This window comes from Amblyraja radiata, chromosome 24 (genome assembly GCF_010909765.2).
Source record: "Amblyraja radiata isolate CabotCenter1 chromosome 24, sAmbRad1.1.pri, whole genome shotgun sequence".
NCBI classification, from domain to species: domain Eukaryota; kingdom Metazoa; phylum Chordata; class Chondrichthyes; order Rajiformes; family Rajidae; genus Amblyraja; species Amblyraja radiata.
Window position 1 is genome coordinate 5204126 of NC_045979.1, and position 14151 is coordinate 5218276.

Consider the following 14151-nt stretch of genomic DNA (forward strand, 5'->3'; position numbering starts at 1 on the left):
TAACTCTCTTGAAAACTTTCACTTTCACTGAAAAAGCTCACTTTTTACACCAAATGAGGACTGTGCTTTATTGATGAGTTTACAGACCTGTTATGCTGCTGCATGTAAGAATAACATTGTTCCGTTTTTAGTTTAGTTTAGAGATAGCAAGGAAACAGGCCCTTCAGCCCCCAGAGTCTGTGCTGGTCAGCAATCACCCATACCCTAATTTTACCCTACACACTTGGGTCAACATGCAAAAGTCAATTTACCTACAAACCTGCATGTCTTTGGAATGTGGGAGGAAACCAAAGCATTCGGAGAAAACCCATTGTTGACCCTATTACCTCTGTAGGGTATCAACTGTCTTGTTGAACAAAATAATTTAAACCAAGGTTTAATTCAACTTAATCGAGTAACTTAAGCATGCATGCAAACCATTGACTACTAATAACTTCTCATTTCCTTTACTATTTCAACTTATAATTTCTTAAACTAAATCACAAACCTCAATGACTTGGACTCAGATATTACCCATATGAATGAATTGCCCAGATTCACTCCGTTGGTAGGGGGTAGTCTACTCTGAGTTTCAAACTCAGGTCCCTTCTTCTCGCGATGGTTGTTCCCGGGTTGTCGCTGCCAATGTCTCGAACCACCCTTCTTTTATACTAATTTTCCCTTCAAACTCCTAAAGGAAGCGTTTGTTCTTACCCAAGAATGTCACAATTCTGGTCAATCATTTCAAGATGTCACTCATCCAAGTGCTGCATAAACAAAACTCATCTTCGTTCTGTAATAGGATAGAGATTTATTAATTATGTTGTCTGTTCATATTTTCATTAAGTTCCTTCGCAAAATGGCCGTTCCCAGACACTTTATCTTCTCAAGGCCACACTACATGACCATGAAGTTACCTTCAGCTCTGCTCTCACCACATGACAAACATACAATCATTTTCATAGTGATTCTTTGTTCTCCTGATCCCAGCATCTCTCTCTCTAGTTATTAGCGTAGTCCCAAAGCTTGTCGGGTTACTTGACATCAATTCTCCAGATACACCATATAGTCACGGGAGAACATGCAAACTTCACACGGGCAGCATCTGTAGTCAGGATGGAACCCGGGTCTCTGGCGCAGTAAGGCAGCAACCTTGACTTCTCTTGAACTCACTCACACGACTTTGCTTTTGCATTCCCACAATAGCCACTCTAATGTGCCTGTAGACTGCATATGACCTTGAGTGCTGTTGAAAGCTACCTCATCAAAGTGGTTGACACAAACTGCTGGAGTAACTCAGCGGGACGGACAGCATCTCTGGAGAGAATGTTTGGGTGACATTTCGGGTCGAGACCCTTCTTCAAAGTTGTAATTCGACATTCATGCTTAAAGTATCAGATTTACCTTTCTGTTTAACGTGTTTACCCTGCTGTGTTCAAATCAGGAAATTGCCAAATGACACTTTCAAGCCAGAGACATCAAGACTAGATATATAACCATCAGTGTCTGCTTGACCTTTGGTGTCTAGTTTGAAGACTTCTGTGACTATCCAACGTGCGAGAATGAAATAATTCTACATACTCTATCTTCCCCGTCTGTATCTTAACTCGTTTGTTCGCTCGCTCGTGTGTCAGACGACGTGTAGCTCACAGTTGACTTCTGTCGTCGTCAATCAATCAATCAACCTTTATTGTCATCTTGCAAGCAACAGTTGTACAGTGCAAAATGAAAAGACGTTTCCCAGGGAATAGCGGAGCATCGCACATGAAATTTAAAACATTTCACACATAATAACACTAAAAACAATCCAGTCCCTGATGGAACAGTATAAATAGTTAAAAGCAGGTAAAACACAACGTTAAAATACAATAAACCAATCATAAAAATGTCCGGGGCAGCTGATTTGAGTGGCCAGTGCCAGTTATCAAGTGACTGTGAGTACAGAGTGACAACATGTTGACAGAATTGTCGCCCGACGCGTCACAGAGTGCATCACATCATCGCTTCCAGGGTTCGCCATCAGGAGGCTTCTGTCATGATCCCCCGTATCCTCTCTGCATGTTGCAACTATAGTGACTAATAATGCGTTTGCAGACAGAGCCTGCCACCCTATGTATACAGTCACTCCATGTATTCAATCCGTTCTTTTTACTTTGGACAGCTTCAGCTCCTTTTCATCCTAACCTCATCACCGGTGCAGTGCAAATGCCCTTGTCGATTCCCACTTTCTAATGAAATAACAGTGGGAATAATACATGGGAAACACACAGAGCTCCAGAATTTCTGAGGGGTCTCGACCCGAAACGTCACCCATTCCTTCTCTCCAGAGATGCTGCCTGTCCCACTGAGTTACTCCAGCTTTTTGTGTCTATCTCCAGAACTTTAGCCTGGTGTATTCAAGGTCCTTATGTGGGTTTATGCTACACACATGACCAAATACATCATGATGTGAGGCTTAGGTTGGTTTAGTTTAGTTTAGTTTAGTTTGGTTTAGTTTAGAGATGCAGCATGGAACAGGCTCCTCGACCCACCGAGTCCATGCTGATCTCCTGTTCACTCTAGGTCTCTGCTGCCCCAGTTTTGCATCCACTCTCTGCACACTCAGAGCATTTTTTTACAGAGGCCAATTAACCTACAAACCCAAATGTGTATGGCATGTGGGATGAAACCAGAGCACCTGGAGGAAACCCATGGAATAGCAGAAGACAAAGAATGGGAATAGAGGGGTTTTTTTTTCTGGATGGCTGCAAGTGATAAGTGGTGTTCCGCAGGGGTCAATGTTGGAGCCGCTGCTCTTCACGTTGTATATCAATGATTTGGATGATGGAATTGATGGCTTTGTGGGCCAATTTACAATTGGGGAGAGGATTCAGAAATCAGAGGTGCAAAGGGATATGGGAGTGCTGGTGCAGGATTCTCAAACGGTTAACTTGTAAGTTGAATTGGTAGTAAAGAAAGCAAATGCAATGCTAGCATGCATTTCAAGAGGACTAGAATTTAAAAACAGGGATGTAATACTGAGGCTTTATAAGGCACTCGTCAGACTGCATTCGGAATATTGTGAACAGTTTTGAGCCCCATATCTGAGGACGGATGTGCTGGTGTTGGAGAGGGTCCAGAGGAGGTTTGCGAGAATGATTCCGGGGATGATTTAGTTAACATATGCTGAGCGTTTGATGGCACTTGGTCTGTACACACTGGAGTTTATAAGTATAAGGGAGGACCTCATTGAAACTTACCGTATAGTGAAAGGCCTGGATAGAGTGGATGTGAAGGGGATGTTTCCACTAGTGGGAGAGACTAGGACTGGAGGGCACAGCCTCAGAAAAAAAAGGACGTACCTTTAGAAAGGAGATGAGGTGAAATTTCTTTAGTCATGAGTTGGTTAATCTGTGGAATTCATTGCCAAATGGCTGTGGAGACAAGTCATTGGGTATTATTAAATTTGACAGGTTCTTGATTAGTAAGGGTGTCAAAGATTATGGGGGAAGGCAGGAGAATGGGGTTGAGAGGGAAAAATAAATCAGCCATGATTGAATGGTGGAGTGGACATGATGGGCTGAATGGCCTAATTCTGCTCCTATGACATGAAGTTACGAACATTTGATCTAAAAATCTGCATTTTCACAGGAGCAGTCAACATTGTCAGGAGAGGGAGAAGGAGGACATTTGGATATAATGGCTACATTTCAAATGTTTCCATCTCTCGTTTGGAGCATTCTGCAACACGTTATACCAGTTCACTCCTACCTGAATTTGGCAGTAAGTGAGTGAAGTCAAGTCAACTTTATTTGTCACATACACAAACAGGATATACAGTGAAATGAAAGTGGCAATGCCTGCGGGATTGTGCAAAAAAAAAACCCCAACAGAACAACAGAACAGAACAGAACAGAACCAGTATTGACATTAAAAAAAAAAGACACCACAGTAATTATGCCCTGGTGAGATCAGAGTTTACAGTCCGATGGCCTTTGGGAGTGAAGAGATTTGAACACCATGTTATCTGATTCACCTCAGTCCACGTTTAAGACACGTGTGCAAACAGAGAAAGGTGAATAAACCCAGCAACAATCCCAAAAGATGAAGATATATGTGGCCATATTAATAATTCACCAGCTACACTGTCTCTGAATAACAGGGATTTGATTCACACAATGAGCCTGAAGGATGTTTTCTCAGAATAACTCGATAGAAATCATTCCTGACTTTACAGAGAAAGACTGTGGTCTGATTCTATTCCAATATTTGTTTGCAGTCAGATGAGGTAGAAGATATAGCTGCCTTCTATCCTTAAAAGCAATGCTGCACTAACAGGCCATGCTTTATTCATTGACTGGTGTGCTGGCAGTAGTCCAAGCAATGCTCTGGTGCTTACTATTGCGAATGCTGCAGCAATAAATGGCTCACATTGCAAATCAACCAAGTCCAATCTAACCTCAAAGTCATTCAAGTCGAGCATGACACGACTGGGAAGATGAGACCTTGCAGGGTTGAAACAATCATGGCATAGTGTATTGGTTAAGAGGTGATTAGAGGTAACTAGAGATATTCCAGCCTGTCATAAATGAATTGTATTTCTGTCAAAGCTTGAATAATACTACCTGATTTTTTTGAAGGCGCTGGCAGTGATGGAGGAACAAAACATAAGCTTTCTGTTTACCCAGTATAACCTTGCTGATCCAATGCAAAACAAGTACCAGTAATAAATCACCCAGGCCGGGTGCCTTGGGATCACGTTCAATCATCTAATGAGAGGAATGTGTAGGAAGGAACTGGTTTAAACCAAAGATAGACATAAAAAGCTGGAGTAACTCAGCGGGATAGGCAGCATCTCTGGGTAGAAGGCATGGGTGATATTTCGGGTCTAGGCCCTTCTTCAGACCCAAAACAGCACCCATTCTTTCTCTCCAGAGATGCTGCCTGTCCCGCTGAGTTGCAAAAGCTTTTTGTGTTTATCTAATGAGAGGAACCAGGTTGAACTGTCCTGGCACAGTACAATGAACATCCGGAATTTCTGAAAATCAGTGTGAGAGTGAGACAAACCACCGGGAAAGGCACTTTTGGTAAGATCCTTCATTCCTGGACATTCAAATCGGGAAGGGGAGGGAAGAGATAGGGTGTGTGGCACTGTGGCACTGTTGCAAGAGCTGCTCCCTTGCAAGTCCAGTGACACAGGTGCAATCCTCACTTCTATTGTTGCATTTTCACCACTACTGTTTCCTCCCTCATTCCAAAAACGTGTGGGTTGGTAAAGGGCCTGTCCCACATTCACGACCTAATTCACGACCTCTGCCGAGTTTGCCCTTGACATACTCGCAGCATGGTCGTCACGAGGTCGTAGGAGGTCGTAGGAGGTCCTAGGTGGGTCATAGCAGGCCGTGATGCTTTAGTCGTAGGTACTCGTGGCATCAAGTAGGTCGGGGCGTTTTTTCTAGCATGATGAAAAATCTCCACGAGTAAAAAGGTTGTGAATTAGGTCATGAAAGTGGGACAGGCCCTTTAGTCAATAAGTTAATTTAACATTGTAAATTGGCCCGAGAGTGCAGATGAGTATTAGAATCTGAGAATTGGTCATATTTATCTATTAGTCGGAAATGAGACTCCGACTAATAGATAAATATGACCAATTCTTAAGGAGTTGGTCTCCTTTCATCGACTTTTTGGAATCATGTGATGCAGCGGTATCGTAAAGATTGCTGATTTCAGTTCATGCCGTGGATAGATCTACATCTCCGAATAAAGATTTGAAATTTTTTCTTTTGAGGGGCCTTCTCTCCTATTTCTACTTTCCACTTTTTCTTCTTTATATATATACACACTTCACGTTTTTCTATTCTCTACCATCTATTTTTCCTCTTTTTCCCCTTTCTATTGTTTTCTTTTTTTGTCTTGCTTATTTCCTTCTCAAAACATAAAACTAGAGGTTGTAGATAGAATGGATTACGGTATGACATAGTTGGCACCTAAAATTAGGTTCCACTGTACTGTTTTGTACTGTATTGACTTCTAATAAAATAAACAAAACAAAAACAAAAAAAAAAGAATCTGAGAGGGAGTGATTGGGAATATGAGGAGGATACAATAGAATAGAGTAGGAATAGTGTAAAAAGTTGCAAGATGTACAGAGACATATAGGGCTGAAGGACCCGTCTCTGTGCTCTATCCCTCTATAAACCTATGATATGGAATAATTTACATAGCAAAAGAACCGTAGTTGTTTGGAGAAATAGAGAACAAAGATGAAAGAGAGGGCAAAGGTAAGAGATAGGGTTTGCGCGTGAGTTAGAGACTACAAATAAGAGAGCAAAGGATAGAGAATATAGGAGGAAGATACAAACATATGAATTAGGAGCAAGAGGAGACATCCCTTCAATTCAGATTCTTCTTTCACTGCAATTTGAAAAAAAAAAATCACAGAAAACGAAATGAAAAACAAATAAATTAAATATTAATGACAGAGGGCCAAGACTCAAGAGGGTTTTATTGTCATACGTACCAAAACGGAACAATGACATCTTACCTGAACAGCACAACAGGTTTGTAAACACTGTACTCCACAGATAATATAATTAACAGACATAAAAAAAGAGTGCAATGAATATAGTAAAATATTTGAAAGAGATAGATATTGTGAGAGATCTAATCTATCTAATTCTACAAGATAGATAGATAGATAGATAGATATAATTTATTGCCACACAGCCAGGCTGGTGGAAATTTGGGTTGTCTGCAGCGATACAATAATAAAGAACACACAACCACAATAAAACTAACACAAACATCCACCACAGCATTCATCACTGTGGTGGAAGGCACAAAATTTGGCCAGTCATCCTCCATTTCCCCCCCGTGGACCGGACCAGAGTCCAGAGTCAGTCCAGGATCGGCTCTTCCTCACCGGAGACCGCGGCTTTAAGTTGTTGTAGGCCGCAGGCCGGCGGTCAAAATTTAAAGTCCCCGCCGCAGCCAGAAGCACCGTAGACTGCAGGGCCGGCGGTCGAAGCTCCCCTCCAGGGGTGATGGTAAGTCCATGCCGGACCCGCGGTAGAAGTCAGCCGCGGGCCGGCAGTGATGGCTTCTTCTTCCCCCGGGTCCCCAACGTGAGATCCCGGGCTGTAGACGCCGCACCAGCTGGAGCTCTGCAGACTGGCTTCAGGCTGCGACTTCAGGCTGCCGGCTGCCCCGGGCCAGCGAAACGGAGCGCTCCCCTCCAGCGAGCCCCAGCGAGGGTCGCCCACTCCAGGCCGAGAGTCCACGCTGCGCCCGCCGCTGGAGCCCCAGGCACGTCTCCGGGAAAGGCCGCGTCGATCCTTGATGTTAGGCCACGGGGGAGGCGACCTGGAAAAAGTCGCCTCTCCATGGAGGAGGCGACCGAAGCGGTTCCCCCTTAACCCCCCCACACCACCCCCCACACAAAACACACAAAGAAACATTAAATACAGACTTTAAAACATACTAAAAAAATAAAAAAATTGTTGAAAAACTGACGAGCTGCATGACATGGCTGCTGCCAGAGCAGCGCCCCCTCCGGAAAAGAAGAGAGAAAAGCAGCAGGAAAAGGAAAATAGGATAGAGTGTAAGATTGAGAACAAGAATGACAAGCAAGAATATGTAAGTTGCCCAACAGAATGCTTTAATGAAAGATCGTTGGTTTAAGATGTTACCCCTTGTTCCTCTCTCCACAGATGCCTTTTGACCTGCTGAGTATTTCCATGATTTTACTTGTAACTTCAAGAGAGTGTTGGTTAGGAACAGTTGCACAATGGTATCTAAATGCTGAATTCACTGCCTCTGGGCTAGTTGACCAGATATACATTATAATATAACATGGAGGAGAGAAACAGGTCATTCAGTCCAACCAGTACATGCTGGTCTATATACTCCACCCAAATCACCTCTTACCGTTCCTCATTCAGCTGTCAGTGTGAGCCTTTATCCCCTTTCACATGATTATCTTCCTTCACTTACACTAATTACCGCACCAAACTTGCACTAATCCTCAATTACTGTGGCAGCAGGTTCCAAATTTGTATCATTCTGCGGATGAAGAAGTTCCTTCTGATATGCATACTTCTTTTCTTAATGACATTGCATTTAGCTCCGAAGCAAAAGGAAACACTTTAAGCATCCCCTTGACAGAAACATTTCCTTCATTTAATCTTCTCCATCAAGGGTGTTTCATTGTCTGTTACATGTACCAAAACGGAACAATGACATCTTACTTGAACAGCACAACAGGTTTGTAAACACGGTACTCAACAGATAATCATAAGATTATAAGATCATAAGTGATAGGAGTAGAATTAGGCCATTTGACCCACCAAGTCTACTCTGCCATTCAATCATGGCTGATCTATCTCTCCCTCCTAAGCCCATCCTCCTGCCTTCTCCCCATAACCTCTGACACCCGTACTAATCAAGAATCTATTTATCTCTGCGATAAATATATCCACTGACTTTGCCTCCACAACCTTCTGTGGCAAAGAATTCCACAGATTCACCATTCTCTGACTAAAGAAATTCCTCCTCATCTCCTTCCTAAAAGAACATCCTTTAATTCTGAGGCTGTGACCTCTAGTCCTAGACTCTCCCACTAGTGGAAACAGCCTAAACATTAAAAAGAGTACAGTAAATATAGATTAAAATATTATCACAATGGTTTATTTTTTAATCCTTTCCTGATTGGTGTCAATATAGGTTTTAATTAATTATTTTATTTAATTAATTTTAAAGAATTAATATTAATTGTGTGATTCATTTTCTACTTTCTCCAATCCAGAACCAGGGGTCACAGTTTAAGAATAAGGGGGAGGTCATTTAGGACTTAGATAAGGAAAAACATTTTCACCCAGAATTGTGAATCTGTTGAATTCTCTGCCACAGAAAGCAGTGGGGCCCAATTCACTGGATGTTTTCAAAAGAGATTTAGCTCTTAGGGCTAACGGAATCTAGGGATATGGGGAGAAAGCAGGAATGGTATACGATTTTGGATGATCAGCCATGATCATATTGAATTGTGGTGCTAGCTCGAAGGGCCAAATGGCCTACTCCTGTACCTATTTTAGACAATAGACAATAGACAATAGGTGCAGGAATAGGCCATTCGGCCCTTCGAGCCAGCACCGCCATTTAATGTGATCATGGTTGATCATCCCCATTCAGTACCCCGTTCCTGCCTTCTCCCCATATCCCCTGACTCTGCTATTTTTAAGAGCCCTATCTAGCTCTCTATTGAAAGCATCCAGAAAACCTGCCTCCACTGCCCTCTGAGGCAGAGAATTCCACAGACATTTTCTATGTTTCTATGTTAATCCCCTGAATTATTTTTATAAAGTAAGGAGTGTAATTCTGAATCAGACTCGGAAATAAATCCTGAGGATTGATTTGTGTTGTCCCACCAACCTCTGGCACAGTTTTTCGTGACTTATGTACTTATCTTATGGCTGCACAACATTATTTACATATTCCACTGGATGAGTTCCATGTTTCCCTCCCCAACGTGTTGTGTTTCCACACTATCTGCGTTGTAATTCGTTTGCTAATTATGTCTCCTCACTGCAAGTTTGTTACCGGCCTGGATTTTGTGGTCAACAGAACACCATCTACACTTTGTCCCTTGCAGCTGTTCCTCTCCAGTCAAATAAACGGAAGCACTGTTCCTGTGCCAGGTCTGAATTGCCACTGATTCCCTGCTGTAAGTGCTGGGGAATTGTTAAAACTAAACATAAAGTCCAATATAAAAAAATAATGATCGCAACTCAAGTCCTTTTGCCTTTGTGCAGAAATTATACGGATTGTTGGTTACACGGGGAAAAAATGTCAAGAAACAGGGATAACAACCAGTATTGCTCTGTATATTTTAGGCTATATTTTTGGAAAATCGCTGTACCTCTTCTCAGTATTCACAATCTCCCGGTTTAAATAGTTTTAATAGACTTCAAATCCAGTAACAGTGGTCTCAGCAAAGATCCTTCTAGCACTCTACTTTCTATCACAGTGGATACTCCTGCTCTCCACTTTGTGGCTGGAAGCCAGCTTGTTCGCCACCCTATGCTTGACCCCGGATTCTGCATGGTCTGTTAGCGTAACCCTGCATTTGAACCACACCATACTGTGCCATGACTGTTTGGCAGCACAATCTAAATGAACATTTCCCATTCCCATACTAAAATGTTTGTCCTGGGCCTCCTCCATTGCCAGAATGAGCCCACGTGTACACTGGAAGAATGGCACTTCCTATTCTGCTTGGGTAGCTTACAACCCAATGGCATGATTATTGGATTTTCCAATTTTAGGTAACTAAACTACAAACAACACCCCCCTTAGTTTTCCCCCTTTCTTCCCCGTACCCCACCTGGATGCACACCAATATCTCCTTTTCCCTTTCCCCCGCCCACTTTTATTCCCTCCTCTGGCTTCACACTTCATGTCTCTTCTATCCTTATCTCAATTTTGTGTTGGCCTTTTTTATATTTTTTATATTTTTTATATTTTTATCTCTGGCCTCTCAACCAACGTTATAACGACTCGGGTGGGGGAGGGACCGAGAGAGACAGGGTGCATGGGTTACTTGAAGTTGGATAAATTAATATTCATACTGCTAGGTTGTAAGATGATCAAAAAAAAATATGAGGCGCTGTTCCTCCAATTTGCATTTGGATTCACTCTGACAATGGAGGAGACCCAGGACAGAAAGGTCAGTATGGGAATGGGAAGGGGAGTTAAAGTGTTTGGCAACTGGGAGATCAGATAGGTCCAAGCGGACTGAGCGAAGATGTTCAACAAAACGATCACCCAGTCTATATTTGGTCTCACCGATGTATCAGAGTCCACACCTGGAACAACAGATACCATAGATTGCTTTGCGATCCTAGTCCTATTGCACAGATTTTAAAGTTTTCATATTATTTACTATAGTTAATTGGCAAATTTAAGTAATCAGGTGTATTTCACTCATTGTTGCAAAGGGCTACAAGCTTCCACAGGTGGCGACTGTTGGTCAGTCAGGAAAGTCTGCACTCACTCTGAAGTCAAAACCTGTGAAACAAGGGGATAATAGTGCCTCTTTCTGTGAAGATTAATGTATTCGATGGATTTGATCCATTGAATTGAACGTTGCCTATTTGTAGGTTATATAAACGACCTGCAGCCAGCAAGCTGTGCCAGGATTTTCTTAGCAGGTCTTGACATCAAGATGTTTAAGAAGGAACTGCAGATGCTGGAAAATCGAAGGTAGACAAAAATGCTGGAGAAACTCAGCTGGTGCAGCCGCATCTATGGAGCGAAGGAGATAGGCAACGTTTCGGGCCGAAGAAGGGTTTCTCCAGCATTTTTGTGTACCTTTGACATCAAGATGTATTGAAGTACAGATGCTCCCCGATTTACGATGCTTCGACTTACGATATTTCGACTTTACGATGGTGCAAACGTTCGGCAACGGCAGCGAGCCCCACGTCACGTCCAGTCATGTGATCAAATTGTATTAAATGCGTTTTCGACACAATATTTTCGATTTACGATGGGTTTATTGGAACGCAACACCATCGTATTTCGAGGAGCAGCTGTGTAATGCCTTTGAATAGCCTATTGTATGAGGCTGCAACGTGCTTCCAATGCAGCTGGGGAAGACATGCGAGCAGTAATCAAATAAGGAATTGAGTGAGAGTCATAATCTCAAGAAAGCTGGAAAGGCTACAGAGAAGATTTACAAGGATGTTGCCTGGACTAGAGGGTCTGAGCTGTAAGGAGATGTTGAGTAGGCTGGGAGTACAGAATGATGCTTCCTTGGAGCACAGAATGATGAGGGGCGATCTTGTAGAGGTGTACAAAATCATGAGAGGAATAGAATGGGTAGATGCACAGAGTCTCTTGCCCAGAGTAGGTGAATCAAGGACCAAAGGACATAGGTTTAAGGTGAAGAGGAAAAGATTTTATAGGAATCTGAGAGGCAACGTTTTCACACAAAGGGTGGCGGGTGTATGGAACAAGGTAGTTGAGGCAGGGACTATCCCAACGTTTAAGAAACAGTTGGACAGGTTCATGGATAGGACAGGTTTTGAGGGATATGGCCCAAACATCAGCCATGTTCATATTGAATGGCGGTGCAGGCTCGAAGGGCCGAATGGCCTACTCCTGCACCTATTTTCTATGTTTCTATGTTTCTAACATGGCAGGTGGGACTAGCGTAGCTGGGACATTTTGGCCGGTGTGGGCAAGTTGGGCCAAAGGGCCTGTTTCCACGCTGTATGACTATGACTCTAAAGTATTTTTTTAATTTAAATGCATTTGTGCATACTCACTAAAAAAGTTCTTACAAATACTTTTTATAAATGACATTAAATCTTTTCTTCAGATATTGGCTAACTGACCTTGTGGTTCCAAATTGTTCTGCATTAATTAAAGATTTCCGATGACATGATGTAATCCTCAACACATATTTTGCATACTTAAAACCCTTGCCTAACCAAAATCATATTCAGAGTGTAATCTATCTTGAAATATCATCATGCATGGGTACAATGAGTTAGGAATAACATTTTACATTGGCATTTCTGAAACCATCCCCTCCCCAGGTACTTTCCCCTGCAACCGCAAGAGATGTAATACCTGCCCAAGGCCATGCTGCAAGATGCACTGACTGATGCCGACTGGAATATGTTCCAAGCAAGTTCCAGTGACGTCAGTGAGTTCGTGGAAGGGATCACGGACTTCATCACAACAATAGCCGATAACATCGTCCCCACGGTAAGGGTAAGCTTCTTTCCAAATCAAAAACCCTGGGTAGACAGGTCCGTTCGTGTGGCCTTGAATGCTCGCACCGCTGCCTACAACTCTGGCCTGGCATCCGGAAATATGGACGTCTAGAAGGTAGAGTCCTACCGACTGCGAAGGGCGGCGAAGGACGCAAAAAGGAGGTACAGGGACAAGATGGAGTCACAGATGGAGCAGCAGGACACCAGACGCCTGTGGCAGGGGCTACGGATTGTAACCAACTACCAGAGCAGCCCCCCCTCAACCGGAAGTGCCGGCACCTCCCTAGCTGATGACCTGAACTCTTTCTACGCTCGTTTCGAGACGGGCAACATCACCCCAGGCTTGCCGGCTAACGACAACACCGCCAGCGTGCTGGCTAGCGAGGCTGGAGGGAGGTCCACCGCTAGGGATGGGTACGCACTCTCGTTGTCAGAGCACGGCGTGAGGAGGGCCCTGACACGTGTGAACACGAGGAAAGTTGTAGTCCCAGATGGCATCTCGGGGCAAGTACTTAAGTCTTGTGCTACGCAGCTAGCTCCAGTGCTCACTACAATATTCAACCTCTCCCTGGCCAAGTCCGTGGTCCCTGCCTGCTTCAAAGATCCATCATTGTACCTGTACCAAAAAATGCCTCCCCAGCCTGTCTGAATGACTACCGTCCGGTGGACCTCACCGTTACAAGTCATGTAATGCTTTGAGAAGCTGGTCAAGAAACACATCTGCGCCTTCCTCCCTCGCAACATGGACCCGCTACAATTCGCATACCGTGCGGTCTCCCAGATTCTGCACACTGCTCTCTCTCACCTTGACAGCCAGATGGGGGGCTATGTGAGGATGCTGTTCATAGACCAGTTCAGCCTTCAACACAATAGTCCCCACCAGACTGGCCGAGAAGCTGCTAGAATTGGGACTCAACACCACCCTGTGTGCCTGGGTCCTGGACTTTCTCACCGCCAGGCCCCAGGTAGTCAAGATGGGAGGAAATACATCGAAGCCCCTCACCCTGCGCACAGGATCCCCCCAGGGTTGCGTCCTCAGCCCCCTATGTACTCCCTGTACACACATGACTGTGTGACTAGGTTCAGCTCCAACTCTATAATCAAGTTTGCTGATGACACTGTGGTGGTGGGCCTGATCTCAGATAACGATGAAAAGGTCTACCGGGAGGAGGTGGCTGATCTAGCACTCTGGTGTCAGGATAACAGCTTCGTCTTGAATGTCAAAAAAACTAAGGAGCTGATCGTGGACTTTAGGAGGGCACAACATCCCAGGACGTACACACCACTGAAGATAAATGGGGATACTGTGGATAGGGTGAGCTGCTTTAAATACCTGGGAGTCCACATCTCTGAGGATCTGACATGGACATCTCACGCTGCAGCACTAATGAGTAAGACTACCTCAGACAATTGAGGA